At 36.3% G+C, this 21,313-nt stretch overlaps 1 protein-coding gene and 1 long non-coding RNA gene across 4 annotated transcripts in view; one reads left to right on the top strand and one right to left on the bottom strand.

Moving 5' to 3' along the window:
* The window catches only part of Nmdar2 (NMDA receptor 2), a 268,077-nt gene that overhangs the window by 168,816 nt on the left and 77,948 nt on the right, over positions 1 to 21,313 (top strand). The gene's annotated exons all lie outside the window — the stretch shown is intronic.
* LOC138123488 (uncharacterized) overlaps positions 650 to 21,313 on the bottom strand; it is a 110,063-nt gene continuing 89,399 nt past the window's right edge. The window contains exon 3 of the long non-coding RNA XR_011156813.1: positions 650 to 1,127. This is a non-coding gene — a long non-coding RNA (uncharacterized lncRNA). The remainder of the gene's footprint in view (positions 1,128 to 21,313) is intronic.

Genomic DNA, 21,313 nt, shown 5'->3' with positions numbered 1-21,313 from the left:
GTTTTAGTGCTCTGTTCTGTATTATTAAGTGATAAAAGTAAAAAAAATAATTATATTTTATAGCAAAATGTCTCTTTTAACACTCTTATCACTTAGTAATACAGAACAGACCATTAAAACACAATAGTTTTAACATTTGATGTCAACTAACTAAGTAAATATCAATATTATCAAGTTCAAGAAGGTTAGGATCGTTAAATTTGGAAGATATCAGGTATCGTGAAAACTTAAACTAATAAATGACTTTTACTTATCAACTCGTATTCACTATTCAGCATGGGTAGACAAGCAAAAGTTAGTTAAAATTATTCCGAATATTTTTCCACTGTAGACGAGTATTATTGCTGGACTGTTTACAGGTGTATTTATCATTTCCAGGAAGCAAATGGAAATCATTTTCTAGCGTAAAAGTGATGCATTTTGCGTTTGAAGTTTTTATTATTTTTTTTTATTAAAATGTAGATGGATATCCTGTTTCAGTTAAATGTGTATTTTTTACACATATTAACTTTTATTTATTTTTGGGTCAAAATACAGGTGGCAAAGAACTAACGATAGATAAAGACAACATTTCCAAGGCTAACAAAATTTTGCATTTTTTCAAATTTTATTATGTACTATGGCGGCCATCCAAAAGTGAACAATTTTTTTTAATAGTTTGATTTTTACTTTAAATCATAGGCGTCCTAAAATGTCAAAGTTTGACACTAGCGTTAAAAAAATTATTGAAACTATTTTTTTTAAATGCCACATCTCACTCCGATTCAGATAGCTAGGGCTATTGCAAAGCTAGAAGAAAATTGGTGGTTGGCGGCTGTGGCGAGAGAATTACATTGCAGTAAGACTTGCATCTTCAATATAAAGAGGCGTTGGCAAGAAAACAGGCTTGAGAGGCCAATACGAATAGGTGTTGGAAAGGTTTCTTTACTAACGTTTACTTTCATTTTAATAATGTATTAATTACTTCTCAGCCTCATTTTTATTAAAAACTATTTATTACAACTTTTTATTATTAAAATAGTAACGCCTGCTGCACGAACGCCAATGAATACAGCCTGATTTAATCTAACGAAAAATACGGAAATTTTCGCAAGCTATCGTTCACTTTTGGATGGCCGCGATTGTACCTAATTCAGTCATTGCATCTAACGAGCTGACGAGCGGCAGATAAAGTTATTATCTCCGCTGATGAGCGGCAGTAAAGTAAACTAGCTAAATCATTTGAAATTCCTACCTGGTTTCTTAACATGTCTTAAATAATTTGTTATGAAGGTTTGAAGAAAAAATAGTATATGCCGTTCACGATTATTTTAAACACGCAGCAGGCCATGATATTTTTTTGTTAGATTGGCGTCAGGTCCTGGCATATGACGTTTCGTTTTTAAATATTTGCATTGTTGTCAATTCCGTCATTAATTTAGTTAATAAGAATTTACCCAGAACTGCCCTACAAATATGTATGTTTCATTTCAATTACAATTTTACGATCATTGTTCCTAATGCGTTCAATTATGTAAAAAATGTAACAACCTGGGAGCAGTGTTCCGTTGAATTATAACCTAAAATAGATTTATCATGACAAATCACAATGCTGCCAACTAAAATGTCACATTTTCATAGATAGTCCGAATTTGAAATAATCGTGAATGGTATATATACAGGGTGTTTGAAAATTGCTAGTACAAAAAAATACTGGTAATTGGTGATGGTGAGTTAAAGTCATCGGCAAAAATTTTTTTAAATAAAAGTCCTCTAGTTTTAGAGATAAAAATTACTAAAAATTGGGTTAAAATTGTTAGTACCATTGTTAGTTGCCAAAATCTTGCAAAAAAATATTTATTTTTCATATTGCTGTATAGTCCTTCATTATCACGCTTGGTTACCAAGGTTTAAAAAATGCTGCCCCGCCTGAGGCGTAAAATATGCTGGGATAGGGTTACTTTATCCCTTTTGTTTAAAAAAATTAAAAATTGGTTTTTAGGATTTCTTAGGGCTTCTAGATGCCACAGTTTTTTTTTGTACTAGCAATTTTCAAACACCCTGTATATGTTGTTCGGAGCAAAAATCGTTTTATGTGCTTTGGCTGGTTTGTCGGCCTCACTGCGTTCGGCAGCCAATCTACCAACCGCAGCACATAAAACTTCATTTTTGCTCCTCATAACATAATGGGTCATATGCATAAACCATTAGCAAATGCTTTTACTTGTATTAGTAAGAGATAGAAATACATGGACTCTATTAGATAGAAAAAGACAAATATATAGTATAAGCAAATGCTTATTCTTATTCATACTACTGTATTTCATAACAAGTTTCACTCTTACTTTCTTCTTCAACAGCAAAAATCTGTTGATGACACTGTGTCTTGTAGAGATGATATTTTTGTACTTCCTGAGGATATTCAGTATCCGCGATTTACATAAACTTACTTCAAAAGAAATTTGTCTTAATCTGTATGGAGTAACTATTCATTTTTCCGTAAATAATTTTGACAGTAAAATTCGCTGACTTAAACCAACAAATTACTAAATTTTTTGACAAATGCTGTCCAATTTGAAAATCATGGCATGTCATATTTAAAAATCGCCAAGTTTTAAATTAGTATTTTAAAATAAAAATAGCACCTTTAATATTATTATTAGTACCATTTCAAGCGCAATAATTTTATCTTTCTATTGATACCATTACCTTACCTGTAAATTCAATTGGCGAGCAGGAATCAGCAAAAACGTTCAATACAATGTTAATTGCCTATGTTCGAGTTTGAGAATGCACAGACTGTACGATGTTTTTAAGAAAATCGCTCGGACACGTCGATTATATTTAAAAAAATGCCATCCTGTGAATTGCATCTTGTTTCAATGAGGTCATTGGTTTTTGCGCAATGACGTCATCACCAATTTTTTTAAATAACAATCCCCACTTTATTCTTCTCTTTCTGATAGACATTTCTATTACCTTAACGATGAATGAAAAAAATTGGTATATTTCGTCCAGCGAGAGATTGGGAGATTTTAAATTGTCGACTTGTAACCCTACACTACAAAATGCACTACAATACATTAATTAGAGCATAATTTCAGGGCAAAAAATGTTACTGCTTGAAGGTAAATAAATAAATAAATAAATAAATAAATAATTTATGCTAGGTAGTAATGGGTGTTCATTTGATATTCTAGTAGCATCACCTATGGAAATCTTTTATTTTAAAAAACGGATGTCGCAGCGTTAAAATACGACATAACCTCACTATAAAATAACAGCATGACACGAATTATGATAAAAAAGTAACACAATTATAATTAACGCAAAATTAATCAATTTATTAAATGAGGTACTGGAAATGCCCAGCTTCTTCTTTTCGTAACAATTTGTGGTAGGTTCCTATTCCTAGAGTGCCAACACTTTAAGGAGAACACACCAATAAAGTTGCGCGGCAGACGCAACTAGGTTGGTCGAATCCATTTTTCGATTTCTAGGGTGGGAAGGTAGAACCGCTTACCGGCCATGCGGCGTCAGAGGCGTACGTTCATTCGTGATCTGCTTTGCCAGTGTTCGTTTCATTGTTTCCTGATTTCAGGGTTGTTTTCTATTGCATTAAAATCAGTTCTTTTCAATACTAAATGATTTTTATTTCGTTATTTGAGCGAGGTTAGTATTGATAAAAGCGGTATCACAATCATTCAAATAAAAACGTATGCCTCCATTTCTGAACGCAAGTGATACGCCACTGGACAAAACTTCACGGGCAGATTTGGATGACTCAACGTGTTCTCTTTAAAGTGTGCGGACTCTACTTTCCTACACAAGGTTCAGTCTGTTGCGTTGCGCTAACTGGCGTATTGAAGTGTGGGGAGCATTTTGCATTAATTCTCTTGCAGTTTTAATAACTGCAGCAGTGCGTTTTAGCGGCCGACTTGTGGTTTTTCTTCGGTAAACGCCTCTAGTTTCACGAAACAGCTTTACACACCGGCTCAGGTTGTTTTCGAAGGTTTTCCGCTCAACAATAACATTGGGAAATTCGGCGATAAAGTAGTTTTGTGCGAAGTAGATCCATGTACTATTCACTTTCAAACCATTGGAAAATAACTTTCAATCAAAAACATTTTCTGCTCTAACGTAAACACCAGCAAAACAGTAAACCTCCCTGAACGCAAATGTCCAAATATGACAGTTCTACTCTAATTTTACTAACCGGAAGATCAAACGACGACATGCCTTAACAAAAACAAAATATTTCCATAGGTAATGCTACAAGAATATTAAATGAACACCCTATATTTTCTCTGCGTAGAATTTGGTGATGTTTATGTCAACCAATCTCTCACTGGACAGACTTATACCTTACATAACAATTTTTTTGAGAAAATGACACATTTTACCTTAAAAAAGTAATGTAATTTTTAATGTCAAAATTTTTACTTATCTGCCATCGTGTTTGATCTGTGGCGCTATTTTACCAGAATTTCGAATTGCAGGAGTGCGTTCGAAAATTCGTACCCTCCAAATCGAAAGCTTTTTTGACAAGCTTTCCAACAGTACCTACATGGTTTGTATAGTCCAATGTGAAAATCTAGGGTGCTATCCTAAAATCACAAAATTTGGAACAAGTTTTCTACTAAAGACAAGCTTGTTAAAAAAGCTTTCGAGCAGTGCAATAATAAATACGGGGTGCCATTAAAAAAAATAGTTTTTGATACTTTTACTTTGTTATGTTTAAAAAATCGCAGTAGGCATTGCTACTGAGCAGGTTATTGAGTAAACACTCAACAGGTGCAGCAAACATTCAGGAATCAAACAGCGTCAATTATTTTAATTTATGTGGAACGGTTTGGAAGGTACGAATTTTCGAACGGACCCCTGGAATTAGAAATTCTGGTAAAAAAAAGCGCCCCAGATCAAAAACTATGGCAGATAAGTAAAAACGACCTCTATAGATTTGATTCATAATTTAGCATGGAATCCAAAAATGAAATCAAATTGGGTAGGTTCCATTTTAAAAAACATAACTTTAGTGTTTATATAATATTATGTTCCTTTGTATATACAGGGTGTCCCAAAATTGGCGCACAAACTACTTACTACCTTATCGAGGATGCTTAAATGTACATGAAAAAAATGTTTTCGACAAAAAAAATCATTATTTTTATTATTATTATTAACGGTAATACAATGTAACAAAGATATATATGTACATCATTACCTTGCAATGTTACCGTAGTGGATTTAAAATATTTTTTTCGATTTTCAAAGCTTCTAAATTCTCTATTATGCAGGATTAAATATTGGTAGTGAGTGATCTTGTACTTTGTGATAATATGTATGATTAGAGGTAGCTGTCATGACAATTTCATACATATATTTCAAAATAATTGACCTGTTAAGTGCCACTTTCAAAGACCGCCAAATCAGCAAATAAGTTCAATAGAATTTTTTTAACATTTTTCTGACGTTTACGGTAATAATAATAATAATAATAATAATAATAATATTGTCTTTATTCGATAATTGTAGTTAAAATTCAATAAATACAATAACAGTTATTTCCAGAAAATAAATCAGTTACAACAGTAACAATTCTAAGAATACTAATAATAATAACTGGGGTGGCGCCTTTCAACAACGTTGCTCTTCCAAGTAACCACCCCCCCTCCCCCCCCCCCCCTACAACTTAACCTAAATTCTAAAAAGAAAAAAAAGAGAAAAAGGAAAAAAAAAGAGAAAAAAATAAAAACCAAAATATGCATTATAAATCAAGATTGCGTACCATTTGTGTACCATGAAAATGAGTACATTCACAATGTAATTGGTGTAGCAAAAAGATATTTTTTAAATTTGGATTTAAAAACAGAAATGCTAGGTGACTGTTTTATTTCACTGGGAATCAAGTTATAGATTCTTGCGGCGCTATAGGAAAAACTTCTTTGATATAATGCCGAACTATGCGCAGGAACAATAAAATGATCGTTGTATCTAGTAGGACGGTTGTGGATATCAGAATGCTTGATCAGCTTTTTGTAGAGATAATGAGGCAGCTGCCGTTTACTTAGCTGAAACAAAAAGACTCCAAAATGTAGCAGAAATCGCTCCGGAAGCCTCATCCAGCCTGCTTCCTTATATTTATATGAAATATGATCGAACTTACGTATGTTAAAGCAAAATCTCAGACAACAGTTCTGCACTCTCTGAAGACTCTCTTTATCTTTATTTAAAATCGCAGGCCAGTATACAATACCACAATATTCAATGGCTGAAAGAATGAGGGTATCACATAATTTTAATTTTATATCTGAACTTAATATGTCTTTGAACTTATATAAATGTTTTAGTTTGATAAATGAATTTTGAATTATTTTGTTGACCTGTTCGTGGAACCTTAAATTGCTGTCTATTGAAAGTCCTAAATTTTTTCCGTATTCTTGTGGTTTTAAAATATGTTGATTTAAGATAATATTAAAATTTATATCACTTAAAAGTGTATCCCGTCCCCTACCAATAACAAGTAGAGTTGTTTTCTGCTCGTTTAATTTCAGACCATGATTATTTGAGTTTGCAGATATTTGTTTAAGATCATAATTGATATTATTAGCAGCCTCTAGACGAGCGCTCAAATAGAAAGAGTAATACAACTGGGTGTCATCTGCATATTGATGTGTCTTACAGTACCTAATACCAGCTGTTATATCCGCGGTGTAAAGACTAAACAATAAAGGTCCCAAAATGCTATCTTGTGGTACTCCTCGGGTTACTGGTCTGAAATCTGACCTTTGGTTACCAGCAATAGTGCATTGCCGACGGTGACCAAGGTACATCTGAAAGAACCGCACAACGGACTTAGATAAACCAAGGTAACTCATTTTTAATAATAAGATTTTATGATCTATAGTGTCAAATGCTTTCGAGTAGTCCAATAAAACTAAACATGTTAATTTATGCTGATCTACTGCATTAAAAATGTCATCTGTTATATGAAGAAGAGCGGTACTAGTACTGTACGAGGACCTAAATCCTGACTGTGTGGCTGGTAGTATATTGTTATCATTGACATACTGACTAAGCTGCTCATGCACTACTCTTTCCAATATCCTAGACATCGTCGGCAAAACACTGATGGGTCGATAATCACCGTGTGACTTTGGTTCAACACACTTTGGTAGGGGAATTACTAAAGAATCCTTCCAAGATTCAGGAAACTCACCAGCTTCAAGACATTTATTAATAATAAAAGTAACATGGGTTGAGACGAAAGGAAATACATTTATTAACATTTTTAAACTAATATGGTCTGCTCCGATAGCATTGCTTTTGATGGAATAAAAAACTTTTTCTATTTTATTAACGGTTACTGCTTCAAAAATAAATTTATTGTCCGTATGAGGGAAATTATGACTTTCACATTGGTTTTTTATAAGGTTATAGTCACCCGGTTGTAAACTGGCAGGTTTGTCCAAAAATGCTTTATTAATACTATTTAATTCTTCAATACTTACTAAATTTGACACTATCTGAATTTTTTGTTTTAATGTTAAAGTCCTTAATTGTGTTCCAAAATGCTTTAGGACTGAGTTTAAATTTTTGTTGTAAATATGCTTTTTTTTCGGCATTAATACATGCGTTGACAAAGTTCCGTCGGTCCTTGTAATCTCCTCTACACCGTAGTACACCGTTAGTACGCAATTTTTGGGACACCTGTTTACCGTAATATTTTCCGAATGTGCAGCAGAAGCGTAACTATGATTTAGAGAAAAGGAAAAGTTGATATCTTTAATAACAAACAAGTTATGGAGCTTTTTCGCAACTCTGGGACACGCTGCACAAGGTTAACAATAAAACTAAAAAAATAAATAAAATGTGATGACGTCATTGCACCAAAAGCAATCGTCACTGAAACAAGTTGCACGTCACAGGTGGCATTTTTCGAAATAAAATCGACCTCTCTAAATGATTTTCCTTAAAACGTTACATAATACTATTATGAATAATGTTCCAAACTTTATGTTCACCACACTGTAGGTAGGTATATTTTAGACCGGTTGACTGACGAAAAACCTTTGACGCTGTACGTTGTTACGAGTACAAAACACTTGAATACCAACTAAATTTTTTTTTCTTGTGTCCATTTTTTGACAGATGCACATCAACTTGTTTTTTTCAAATGGCACTGTAAATTTTTTTTATTCAATATTACAGAGAATTTTTTTCTGATTATAAAAATGCAAAGAACTACTACCCATACGTACTATCGCGGCCATCCAAAAGTGAACGTTTTTTTTTTAATAGTTTGATTTTTACTTTAAATCATAGGCGTCCTAAAATGTCAAAGTTTGACACTAGCGATAAAAAAATTATTGAAACTATTTTTTTAAACGCTACATCAGCCACATCTCACTCCGATGCAGACAGCTAGGGCTATTGCAAAGCTAAAAGAAAATTGGTCGTTGGCTGCTGTGGCGAGAGAATTACATTGCAGTAAGACTTGCATCTTCAATATAAAGAGGGGTTGGCAAGAAAACAGGCTTGAGAGGCCAATGCGAATAGGTGTTGGAAAGGTTTCTTTACTAAAGTTTACTTTCACTTTAATAATGTATTAATTACTTCTCAGTCTCATTTTTATTATTACAACTTTTTATTATTAAAATAGTAACGCCTGCTGCACGAACGCCAATGAATACAGCCTGATTTAATCTAACGAAAAATACGGAAATTTTCTCAAGCTATCGTTCACTTTTGGGTGGCCGCGATTGTACATCAAACCAAAGTCAAGAAATTAAAGGGTTAATGTAAAATATTTAAAAATCTAGTAACCAAAGTAAAGAAGAGAAACTTTTGTTCTAAATGCTCGACATGACTAACTGAGCTCTGGATATTTGGCAGTCACGCCATTTGTCAAAACGCCCACCCTGCCGTAACATTTTTCGGGACGCTCACTTCGGGATCATTCAGTTTTGTTTGTTTGTTTCATCATTCAATTTTTTGTATCGTATCACTTTCAGTTTCTTTCGCGGTTTTCTTTTGTAGAAACTGTGCCAGCCATTTCGGGGCGGCTGGAACAACACGCGTTGGCCCCTAAATTTAAGGCTGAGGTGGCTTTACGCCTCTAGGCTGTCTAGCTGCGGCCTATCTTTTTATCGTTCCCTTTTTCTTCTTTCTCCTTTCCTTTTCTTTCAATTCCTCTCTTCTTCTTCACAGTTCGGGTAACCGTACGGCAAAGTTAGTTCCGTTTCCCTTTCATTCCCGGACTTGCCGGAACATTATATTCTTCTCTTCTTTTCCCCAACCTTCTTCCTGTGTTCGTGTGTGTGTCCAACCTTTCAAGATCCTGCGGAAAATGGCCGTTACCATCTAACGTGGAATACGCGCGGACTCACCGATACTTTACCGTAACAACATCCGTGGATTTCCCGGTCGGCGAAATCCAATGTAAACAAACCGGCGCCATGATCGTCCATCTGTCATTTTAGAGCGCGCGTGTAGTACCGTCGGAAATGGTCATTTTGATGCGCTGTTCGTGCAAACATCGGGACATCCTTATTGCAGCGGAAAATAAGGTCCAGCTATTTCGAGTCGCGCACTCTTAGACGCTGGGGTATCGAAAAAAAACAGATCGTCAGCGTAAATCGAGAACTCGGTCGGCGACCGCCGAGCGGGCGGCTGTGCCGCAAGTCGCGGAAAGCGAATTACGTGCGTGGCGATCCGGATCCGCAATCATCCCAGAGAGCGGATTGCCGATCCCATGGTGCATATCGTTCGGCGCTGCCAAGTTTCGGGAGCCGCCGAGGAGCCCGAAGAATTTACCGTTTTACCGTTGTCGAGAGACCCCTCGCATCTAGAGAGAGAGAGGTAATTATCGTACATTAGCGATTTCGCATCACTAATACCGTTCATTAGGGGTAGTTCGATCCAGTTACCGTACCGTACCGTGAGGGAGTACCGGAAAGTCCTCCTCCAAAATCACCGTTGACCACCCCCTTTCAGCGGAAAGGGGTCGTTTGTTTAGCAGCTGGATAGTTTGACGGTCGTTCGCATCGTCGTTCGCACCGTTGTTTGTTTAGTTGCTGGTTACTTTGGTCGTTCGTACCGTCGTTCGTTCCGTCGTTTGATCGCATGTTCATGTTTGGTTCCGTTCTTTCGCTTATGGTCCATTTTGTGAGGACACACACACAAGCGTAGTACGAATTTCGGCGAGACCTGTACCACATCAGGATCATCTGCGAATATCGTTTTCGGCCCAAATTTCGAAGAAACATTTCAAGGTCACGCCGTGACACCACATCGTCTCATCGGAGCACGTAGCCGCTACCGCAAAACTCATAGGACACCCCATTCGAGGAGTCGACCGATTCGACCTGAAGATCAGATAAGTCGCAATTTTTCATATCGCCATTATTTAATAAGACACGCCTCGAATTTCCCGCTTCTCAATATATCGAACTCTCGTATGTTTAGTAATTATTAAACCTTCTCATATTTTGTACATTTTTTTGGAACTTCTCATATTTTTATAAAACGGTTTTCATTTTTTATAAAATTCAAATTGTTCACATATTGCATATTTCACAGTTTTCATAATCATTGTCTCATATATTACATTCAGTAAATTTTCAAATTTATATGTATATTAACATTATCGGAACTTTTCCGACTTTAACATTTTTATAACAATTAATATTCATTTTCAAAGTCAACACCTTTTTATTGAATCAAGTTTCATTTATCGTTTTCGTTTATTTACATTGAAGACTGTATTAATTTCGGAAAAACAATAAAAAAAATAATAAAATTCAGAAGTACCCCTCTCGTGAATAACCCTGTATAAAAGGAAATAAGCAACTTTCTGGATGAGATACTATTGCTATTTCATTAGCAGTGTTGAACAGAATCGTATTTCATCAGGAGAGTACGGTCGCTACACCACATATTAGGCATTCACGATCTTTTTGGAACCGAGTTGGCCTTGAGCATCTAGTGTTTTTGTTGGCAGTACCTCGGTGGTAATTAAATTCCCTAAAAGAAATTGATACTTTTTATGTTAGGTTGTGTTAGAATAGGTACATTGTTGCCGGATCTCTTAAAAATGGTCTGTCCTATTTAAATTGAAAGTACTTAGCATCGTTTAATGGATATTTTTTGTCGTAACAAAATTATTTTGCTCGATACCTCCCTAGAAAGTGAGTCGCTCGCGCACTTTCGATCACGCACTTTTTTTTATGAAAGAGAATTCGTATATTGAAAATAATTACATACCAATAATTAGTTATTTACACTACGAGAGAGAAAGGTAATGCTTTTGTTCACGCAAATTGCATGTTCGGCCACGACGCGCAGCGGAGTGGACGATGCAATTCAAGTGAACTCATATTTTGCATATAAGTTAATTAGGTCAAATTGTGCCATTTTCTCAATTATTAATTGTTTAATTTATTCAACTTTGTAGCATATGCACACTCAGGTATTTTCACACAATTTTACCATGTTAAATTAATTTTAGCGTATGGTATTATTGAAATAAACGCATTTTGATATTCAAATTTGTATTTGCTTCATGATTTACGACATAATGTCCAAATATCTTAACAATAAGATTTATTAGAGGATTTTTATTGCCACAGCAGGGGGTCCTTTGTAAAATCGAAGAAATTCGCCTAAGCAGGTCAGTTTTACAAGGTAGTCATTGTTAGAGAAAATTTACAACACTAAAAGCCAACAACCATCAATAAAAAAAACTTTTCGACTAAAATCGATTAAATTCAAAAACTATCAAACATTTTTCGAAACGGATTGCAGGTATTGATTTTATACGCCATTAGCCACATTCTGATACAAAAATTTGAACATATTTTTTTTTTGAAAAACAGTTTTTTATAAATATCTGCTCAATAAATTTTTTTTTTTTGAAATAAATTATACCGGTCGAAAGTAAATTTTTGGACAAATCAACTCTGTAAATTTTATAAATTTTTCTCAATTCTTAAGGGTCATTTTGCCACCGGCGGTAAAAGATGAATCACCCTGTATAGAAACAGCATCAGCGCGGTCGTGATATTCAATTTTGAAGAGTACACTATTGGTATTTCAAAACGTTGACATCTCCAGGTACGAGGTTTTTTAATAAGCTATTAGTCGTTTTAATATAATAAATGGTATAGTCCAATTTTTACCCTTTTGAGGTAACGTCACGATTTCCTTCCTCGCTTTCTCTTTATTGAAACGACAGATACAGAAAAAAAAAAGGCACGTTTATTTATTGCTGGTCACTTTGAGGTTATTTTATGCTCCTGTCAATTTCTTTCACTTATTACATTGATTACAAACATAACCTTTCGAAGCAATTGTCAACAAATTTGACACATTTATAGTTATTTATGATCAATTCAAATTTGTTTCTGATCCTAGCTCAAACATACGTAAAGTTACTAGATAATGACGTCATCTCAAAAGGGTAAAAATTGGACTATACAGGTTCAGCAGTCTCACCTCCTTTTTGAAAACAAAATGTAGAAGCTATCAGCCGAAAAAAACGGCTACTTTTTCAATAAACGATGTTTGCAAGTTTTTACTGGAAGCGGCGGACGAAGAGTGGACCTTCAGAAAGTTGTATTGATGATGGGCATATTCGGTGGCTATCGTTGTGATGAATTATGTAAAATGATGAATTGTTATAGTTATTATTGGTATGTAATTATTTTCAATATACAAATTCTTTTTCATAAAATCGAATTTCCATTATGCGTGAGCGAAAGTGAAACCTTCACCCACTGGTAACCATGGATACAAACCCACTTTCTAGGGAGGTATCGAACAAACACACTTCAATTTAAAAGGACTTTTTTAACGAAAAATAATACAGGGTGAGCAACAATAATTGTTTCAGTTGACAATAAAACATTTTACATGAAATTTTCAATACTGTGAATTTCGGTTTGTCTTATTAACGTTATTGACAGCCGGCATACATTTCAAATTTAAATATTTTGGTTTGTGTAATCTTTTATTAATAAAATGGTTTTCTCGTTGGAACATGACTGGAATTTATTGCCAACTCAAACAGTAATTGTTGCTCACACGATATATCATGATTCAAGTTTATAAGGAAGACTTCAAAGCACACGCGACGAGTTTAAGATCACGACGCGTAGCGGAGTGCTTTTAATGTCGCAAGTTTGTGGTTTAAAGGCCCTTATACACATGTATCAGACGTTATTTTTATTATACCTTCACTAAAATCTAAAAATTATAACAAAAAAAGTAAATTGAAATACCTTTTTCGAAGTAATCTGTGTCATTAATCGCTGATATACAGGGTCATTATAAATGATTGTTCCATCGCAGTTGGCGTTGAAAACCCACACAAATTTGGGATTTGCCGCTAGCTTCTCAACGTTAGACAAACTAGTAAACAAATTTACACTACCGCCAGCAGCGGTACCTATCGGCGATGCTAGTCTCACTCATGTTATAAAGTTTGCGGCACATTCAAGTACGTCATCAACGCCTACTGCGGTGAGACAATCATTTATAATGACCCCATAGAAATGGTCAATTGTTGTTGTTTCGTTGCTATGTATATTTATTATAAACTAGCTGACCCGACAGACGTTGTCTTGTCCAAATTTCAATACCTAAATTTGTTTGTGATCGTTTTGTGAATTTGTGAAAAGCTATTGGAAATGTATAAAGAAAATAAAAATGAGGAATTTTACATGGGAGATTAATGCTATCGGCAGTATTCTACACTGCTGAAATGCTGGAAATGTGTGATGTGTCTGGAATGTGATCGAGTTGGAACCATGCGGTTTTGTTCCAGAATTTAAATCACAATTTAATTAAGTCACAATTTCATGTCTAAACAAATGATTTATTTTGTTCCTTTAAATTTGAAATCACAATGAATCTCAAGCAGTTTTATTGGGTGATTCAGAATGATTGTGAATAAGTATTGCAACTATGTACGAAAATTTATGTGGCAACTGTGTGAATGGGATAGAGTTGACGTTTTTATGACGTTTCATAAGCGTGCATTTGATTTTTTTTATTCCATTACACATTGATTTGACAACTTTCAAAATTGCACGCCTATGAACTGTCAAAGAAATGTCAACTCTACCCTACCCACACAGTTGCCACATAAATTTTCGTACGTAGTAAACAATCCGATTGGTTTGATTTCCAATTTCACAATCAGCTGTCAAATGACATTTATGCATGTAGGCAAATAAATTGGAATAGAAATAAAACAACTACTACATTTGTTGGACAGATCGCGAAACTACACAAAAGTAAAAGCAAATGTAATTTTATTTATTTTTCACTTTCGTAGATATAATTGCATGATAACTCCTAGGATACGAAATACGTAAACATGTCCATAATAACCGGGGAATAATACAGGGCGTAATAAGAACAAGCGGGCGTAATCAATTCATAATTGCAAAGATGCCAATTTTTTTTTTTTTGTAGAACACGTATAGTGAAAAATAAAATCTTGTATGCACCACGGCGTCACCGAATGATTACGCCCATCGAACGATATCCATCTCTCGGGCTAAAGCCCTCGAGCTGGATTCATCGTTCTGCGGGCGTAATCATCGTTGTAACGCCCTTGGTGCATAAGTAGCTATTTAATTTACTGGATTGCGTTTTTCCAGATTTTTCTTCAAATCTTCCAGATTTCCAGCAAATATGTAGCTCCTATTGTCAGTTATGATCAAGAGAAAAATTATAATTTTTGAAATTTGTCCGAATTTTCCGACTTTCCTTTGTAATTATACCGATTTTTTTTCCGAAAACTTATCCAAAACCCTAACAAACAAAACCAAAAACGAATTACGCATAGCAATCGTTCGAATCCTGAGTTCATACAAAAAAGCACTTTCAGTTTTCCCCGAATTATTTTAAATTGTTTTTCCAGATTTTTCTCCAAATCTTCCAGTTTTTTTTTTTTCTATGAAAACATTCAATTGAGTTATTTCCATCCTGGAGCATATCGAACAAAAGAAAAGAATCAATCAAATATGTCGTTCTTATCGTCAATTATGATCGAGAATGCATACAAAAATTATAATTTTTGCAGTTTACCCGAATTTTTCGAATTTCTTTGTAATTGTCCCGATTTTTTTTTTCTGAAAACTTTTTCACGACTATAACGAACAAAAAAAAAATAAATGCATATCCATCACAAAAAAGCACTTTCAGTTTTTCCCGAATTTTCCAATTTTCCGGGTAACTTTTCCAATTTTTCTTTACATAAAAACCTCATACGGATTATTACGAACATTAAAAAAAAAATTAGCCAAATCGTTCCAGCCGTTCCCACAGAAAAAAGCACTTTCAGTTTTTCCCGAATTTTCCAATTTTTCGGGCAACTTTTCCGGTTTTTTTTTCTTTTTAAACCACCCCTGTATTAAAGCGAACAAAAGCAAAAAATAAATATTCAAATCGGTCGAGCCGTTTTTGTGTTTTAGCGAGGCTAACGAACGGCGATTCATTTTTATATATAGGTATATGTAGACTAGCTGTACCCGGCCACGCGTTGTGGTGGCTCGGTCTGGTTAAATTGAAAAGAAAAAAATGAGAAAGCCCACGTTTCCTGTTGTCATAGAATAAACTGCGCCAAAAAATTGTCGCAACACATCGAATTTCGAAAATATTGTTTGTGTGCAACCGTACGCGAAATGAGCACTTCGCGTGCATACACAGGCCGCGAAATTGAATTTCGCAGCCGTTGCCTTGACGACGGCCGTAAAAGTAAAAGTCATTTTATATTTATTTGTTATTACAATTACAACATATCTATCTGCATATTTCCGGTGTAATCTTACAAAAGCTAGATTGGTTACAGTTAAAGTTTGATTTTGTGTCAGGAACGGCCACTATTAGTACAGAATTTTCATCCGGTTTGAAATTTCCGCCAATTTCAAATGAGACAGCCGCATGAGGTTGAGGAGTCGATAAGAAAGATCCCCATTATCGATCTATCATCTATATGAAACATTCACATGTGAATTAGGTTAATTTTGGTTAATGTTTCACCGATCAAAAAGAGAAATATCTCGTAACATTTCCTGAATGTGATCAACAGACGTTTTGGTTTATTTGTGTCTTTGCACGGCTCCTGATATTTCCACGATTAAAATAACCTAAAAAGGAGCAGATGATACAACCTAGCATAAAGCACTTAACATTTACCTTCCACAATAAATAAATTCCAATAAATAGGTAAGCCAGTACATTATCCGACACGGTTTTCACATTCTTCTTGTTACATCAGTCTCAAAGTCACTGTAACATTTTTCATATTGCCGTTTCGATTTTTCAGGTTTCAAATACGACACTGCACACTTTATAATATTTTTTTTAACTCTGGATGAGTACACGGAACTGAAACATCGTAATTTTCTTCGGACATTTTTGCAATTTTTCTCAAAGTGAATTGTTTTATTTATGTCGTTTCCATAGCGACATGGCGACATGTAGGCCGACTTTATTTTTATTGACAGTGAAGGAAATTTTACTTGTTCATTTTATAATTACAAATTTTCGGGTTGCACACAAAATGTTGTGTACACCTTGGCTACGAAATCCTTTGACGACCTCGAGATTGTCTTCTCGGCCGCAAAGCGGCCTTGACGACAATTTTTCTCTCGGTTCGTCAAAGTACGATTTCGCATCCTTGATATACAAATAACTATTGTTTTATGATGAGATGAGATATCTACACAAACTTAAACGTCCTAACATAATACAGAATGTTATTGAAATGTGTTAAGAAAATTTAAATGGTGATAGAACTTGTATCGTCTCGGCGATACAAAGTCGCTGGCGTTTCCAAACGACTTAGTTCAATTTGAAGTGTGATTGTGAATGAAACAAATTCGTGTGATTTTCTAGATTTTTTACTTAGATGTTACTTCGTACAACAACACTGACCAACTCCCACACTCAGGGGACGCCCACCCTTATATACAAGTGGGTGGGGAATGCTAATCCCCTGAGGTCAGAGAGAAAGAGAGGTACATAACAAGGTACATAAGAACAAAAATAGACGGTATTGAACATCCTCCCGCCCCTTGAAAGGCGTGCCTTTCAAGTGACGATAAGAGATAACATTAATGATGATACATAAGATGATGTGGACAACAACAAAAAAAAAGAAAAAGAAAAACCAACAACAAAAAAAACAAGAACAAACGAAAAGAAAGAACAAAATGAACTATTGACATAAATGAGAATTTAGCAAGTTGTGTAGCGTTACATAATGTGACTATTTTGTACATTCGGGCATAGGCACAACACACACTTTGTTTATTGGTCGCTTAAACACACCGCGGGCACTTTTGACGGAAACCACTCGAATCACACCATCAGGACCGGGATGCACTGCGTGGATACGTCCTAGTGGCCACTGAAGTGGTGGCACGTTGTCTTCTCGGAGGACCACGAGCGTGTTCTCCTGGGGATGATCGATGATGGAGGTCCATTTCGTCCTTTGTTGGAGTTGATGGAGATATTCCTTGGACCACCGGCTCCAGAAGTGCTGTCGAAGCTTCATCAGCAGTTGGTACCTGTTTAGCCGATTGCAGGGTATCTCCGCTAAATCGGGTTCTGCGGGGGACGTTAGTGCATCACCAATAAGGAAGTGGCCGGGCGTGAGGGCGGAAAAGTCAGCAGGATCGTTGGATACGGGTGTGAGAGGACGAGAATTTAAGCAAGCCTCGATCATTGTGAGCAGCGTACTTAACTCCTCATAATTTAAAATTACATTTCCGATCACTCTTTTGAGATGGCCTTTGGTTGATTTTACCGCTGCCTCCCATAGTCCACCCATGTGTGGGGAGCGAGGGGGTATAAAGTGCCAACTAATTTGTTCATTTGCAAGATGGTTTTCTATGGCAGTATTAAAATTTGCTTGTTTGAATAAATTTCTCAATTCGCGATTGGCTCCTATGAAATTAGTGGCATTATCGGAATAGAGATGAGATGGTTTTCCTCTGCGGGAAATAAAACGTTTTAACGCATTCAGGAACGTTGAGGTGCTACAGTCGCACACTAATTCAATGTGTACTGCTCTGGTGGCGAAACAAACAAAGATGGCGATATAACTTTTCACTGTTCGGGTCGTACGGCCGTACCCGTTTTTGATAACAATGGGCCCAGCGTAATCAATGCCGGTAACAGTAAAGGGTCGAGAAGGTGTAACTCTCGGTGCAGGTAAATCTCCCATCAATTGAGGATACGATTTTGGATTAGCTCGAAAACATTTTATGCACTGAAAAATGATCTTTCGAACCGCGTTTCGGCAGGACAATATCCAGTATTGTCGGCGAAGTGCTGCTATGGTGGTTTGGCAACCGCCATGAAGTTGTTGTTTGTGAATTGACTCTATCAGTAAATTTGTGACCGAATGATTTTTGGGCAGGAGTAATGGATGTTTTTGATCGTATTTAAGAGGAGCATTTTTGAGGCGACCTCCAACGCGAAGTAGTCCGGTATCATCAATAAATGGACTCAGTGATATGAGTTTGCTATTCTGTGGTACTTTGCCGTGTTTCCCTAAAAAATGAATGTCTTCGCGAAATGCTTGCTTTTGTGTTACTTTAATAATGCAGTTGAGGGTCGCGTTTGAATTTGGTTTCCATTGAACGGAGACGGTTTATGGCTGCATTTTTGGAAACTCCCAAATTCGGAGGGTCATGTTTGAACGGAAGTTTGACAATAAACCTCCCGCTGTGATCCCGTCTGGTACTTGCTTGAAAGTACTTCTCGCAATATTCGTCGTCGGCCGACAAAGAGGTTTTATGATCAAATTCCTCAATTTGCCAAAATTTTTGAATTTGTTGTTCGACCGTTTGCGAGACATGGCAAACAGATGTGGGTGCTGTCGCCATCGGTAAAGTACCCCCAATTATCCAACCGAGCTGGGTTTTTTGAAAGATCGGTCCGTTCGGGGTTTTGGAGCTGATTTGACCGACACTTAAAAGACGCATGAATAATTCGTTTCCTATTAGTAAATCGATTGGCCGTGAAATGTGAAACTGCGGATCCGCTAATTTTAGATTTTTTGGAATCTCGAATGATGTGGCACTAAATGAAACTAGCGGTGTATTTTGCGTAATTTTTGGAATTACTAAACATTCTAACGAAGATTTAAATCCCGTATGTTTAGACTGCAACTGAATGACGGTACGACGGTTGATTGTGGTGACCGCTTCATTTATTCCGACTGCGGGTAATGTGATCGATTCAGTTTTACATCCCAATTTTTCGACCGCGTGTTGAGTTATGAAGTTAGATTCGGAACCACCATCTAATAAAGCGGGCAACTCTTGTATGCGACCCTTTTGATCTAACACCTTTATGACGGCGGTGGACAAAATAACTCTTTTAAACAACGTCTGAGTGCAATAACTGGTTGTTGGCACGGAATCTGATTGGCTGATTTCGTTTGTCTCGATCGGATGTAAGAGCGAATTATGTTTTAATGCGCACTTCTTGCATGAGCCTGACCGACATTGTGCTGCTTTATGTCCTGAACGAAAACAATTGTCGCATAAGTTGTGTTTCCGAATTTCGGACGAACGTTGATTTGTCGTGAGAGACAGAAAAGTTGGACACTGGTATAGCCAGTGAGATTGCTTGCAGATCACACATGTTGATACCTGCCCCTTAGCTTGTGAGCTCACATGAGTACTACTGCGTTGCTGAATTTGTGATTGCTTGTTGATTTTGTTGATTTCCAACGATTCTAATATTTGACATCGTTGGTTCAGAAAATCTGTTAAATGTTTCATTACCGGTATCGCGGTTGACAATGTGGATTCCCATGCGACGGTCGTTTGGTAGTCGAATTTTGAGGAAATTAAATAAATCAGCAGGTCATCCCAGTGATCTACCGGACGCTTGATCGCTTCCAATGCTTTTAAATGTGATGTTGCCGTTTGTAAGATCTGCCGCAAGATTTTGGGATCTTTTGGAGTCGCGGTTGGTAGTGAAAATAGGGCTCTAACATGATGTTGAACGAGTAACCGATTATTTTCATACCTATTTTGGATTAACTCCCATGCTGCCTGATAATTATCATTGGATAACGTTAAATGCTCTATTGTTGAAAGCGCGTCACTTTTAAGGCTGCTGCGTAAGTAATGAAATTTCTGAATGTCGCTCAAGTCTCTGTTATCATTGATTAGTGCATTGTAACTATCCCGAAATGTGATCCACTCGGTGAAAACACCGCTGAACGTGGGCAAATGAATATTTGGCAATTTTACTGCTGGGTTTTCGCGCCCGATCGTGGGAGATTGACCCGTACCGGATGGGCCATTCGTCGGCTGTTGTGTTGTATTTTCAATTGTTTTTACAATCGCGTCGGCTGAGGAGATTGTATCAAAAAATTCGTCCTCAAATTTGAACAATTCTTCCTCCTTTGCTTGATTCGCATCCAAGGCCTGAATTTGCAAATGAATTGATTCAAATTCACGAAAATATGACTGTAATTCCTGAATGCGTCTCTGTATTTCTAATGATTTGACTCTATTTTCCGGCACGTCCAAAAATGATTTAAACCTCGTGACTCGACCTTTAATAATGCCACGCTTATTTATTAAAGATTTGAGATCTGTAATTTCTGGCATGATGGTAAGAATCAAATATTTTCCTGAACTACTAAATTCGATGCTCACGACGATCGAGTGGGAAAAGATGGATGGGTTCGATAGGAAGTACAGTGATGCACTAACCTTTTAAGCTCTGCTGCTGGGGCTGCTGGACCTGGATGTCTGCGGACGCGTGACGTTGTTGCTGATTCGTGGGGCTGTTGCCTGTTGCCTCGATGCTGATTGCGGACTCTCGCCGTTGATTCTTCTGCCGTTGCAGAACCTGGGGCTGTTGCCTCGTGAAGTTGGGTGTTGATGTGGGAATTTTCTCACTCACACTCACTGATTTTACGTATTTTTTGTTGGACACCGATGTATCCTGCTCGAAGGACCACTTTTATGTATCGTCTCGGCGATACAAAGTCGGTGGCGTTTCCAAACGACTTAGTTCAATTTGAAGTGTGATTGTGAATGAAACAAATTCGTGTGATTTTCTAGATTTTTACTTAGATGTTACTTCGTACAACAACACTGACCAACTCCCACACTCAGGGGACGCCCACCCTTATATACAAGTGGGTGGGGAATGCTAATCCCCTGAGGTCAGAGAGAAAGAGAGGTACATAACAAGGTACATAAGAATAAAAATAGACGGTATTGAACAGAACTCATCAAAACAAATTACTTTTCTATTTACCATTTTTTCGAAAAATCTTTCTAAACCC

Source organism: Tenebrio molitor, chromosome 1 (genome assembly GCF_963966145.1).
Source record: "Tenebrio molitor chromosome 1, icTenMoli1.1, whole genome shotgun sequence".
NCBI classification, from domain to species: Eukaryota; Metazoa; Arthropoda; class Insecta; order Coleoptera; family Tenebrionidae; genus Tenebrio; species Tenebrio molitor.
This window is presented reverse-complemented; position numbering and strand designations above follow the sequence as displayed.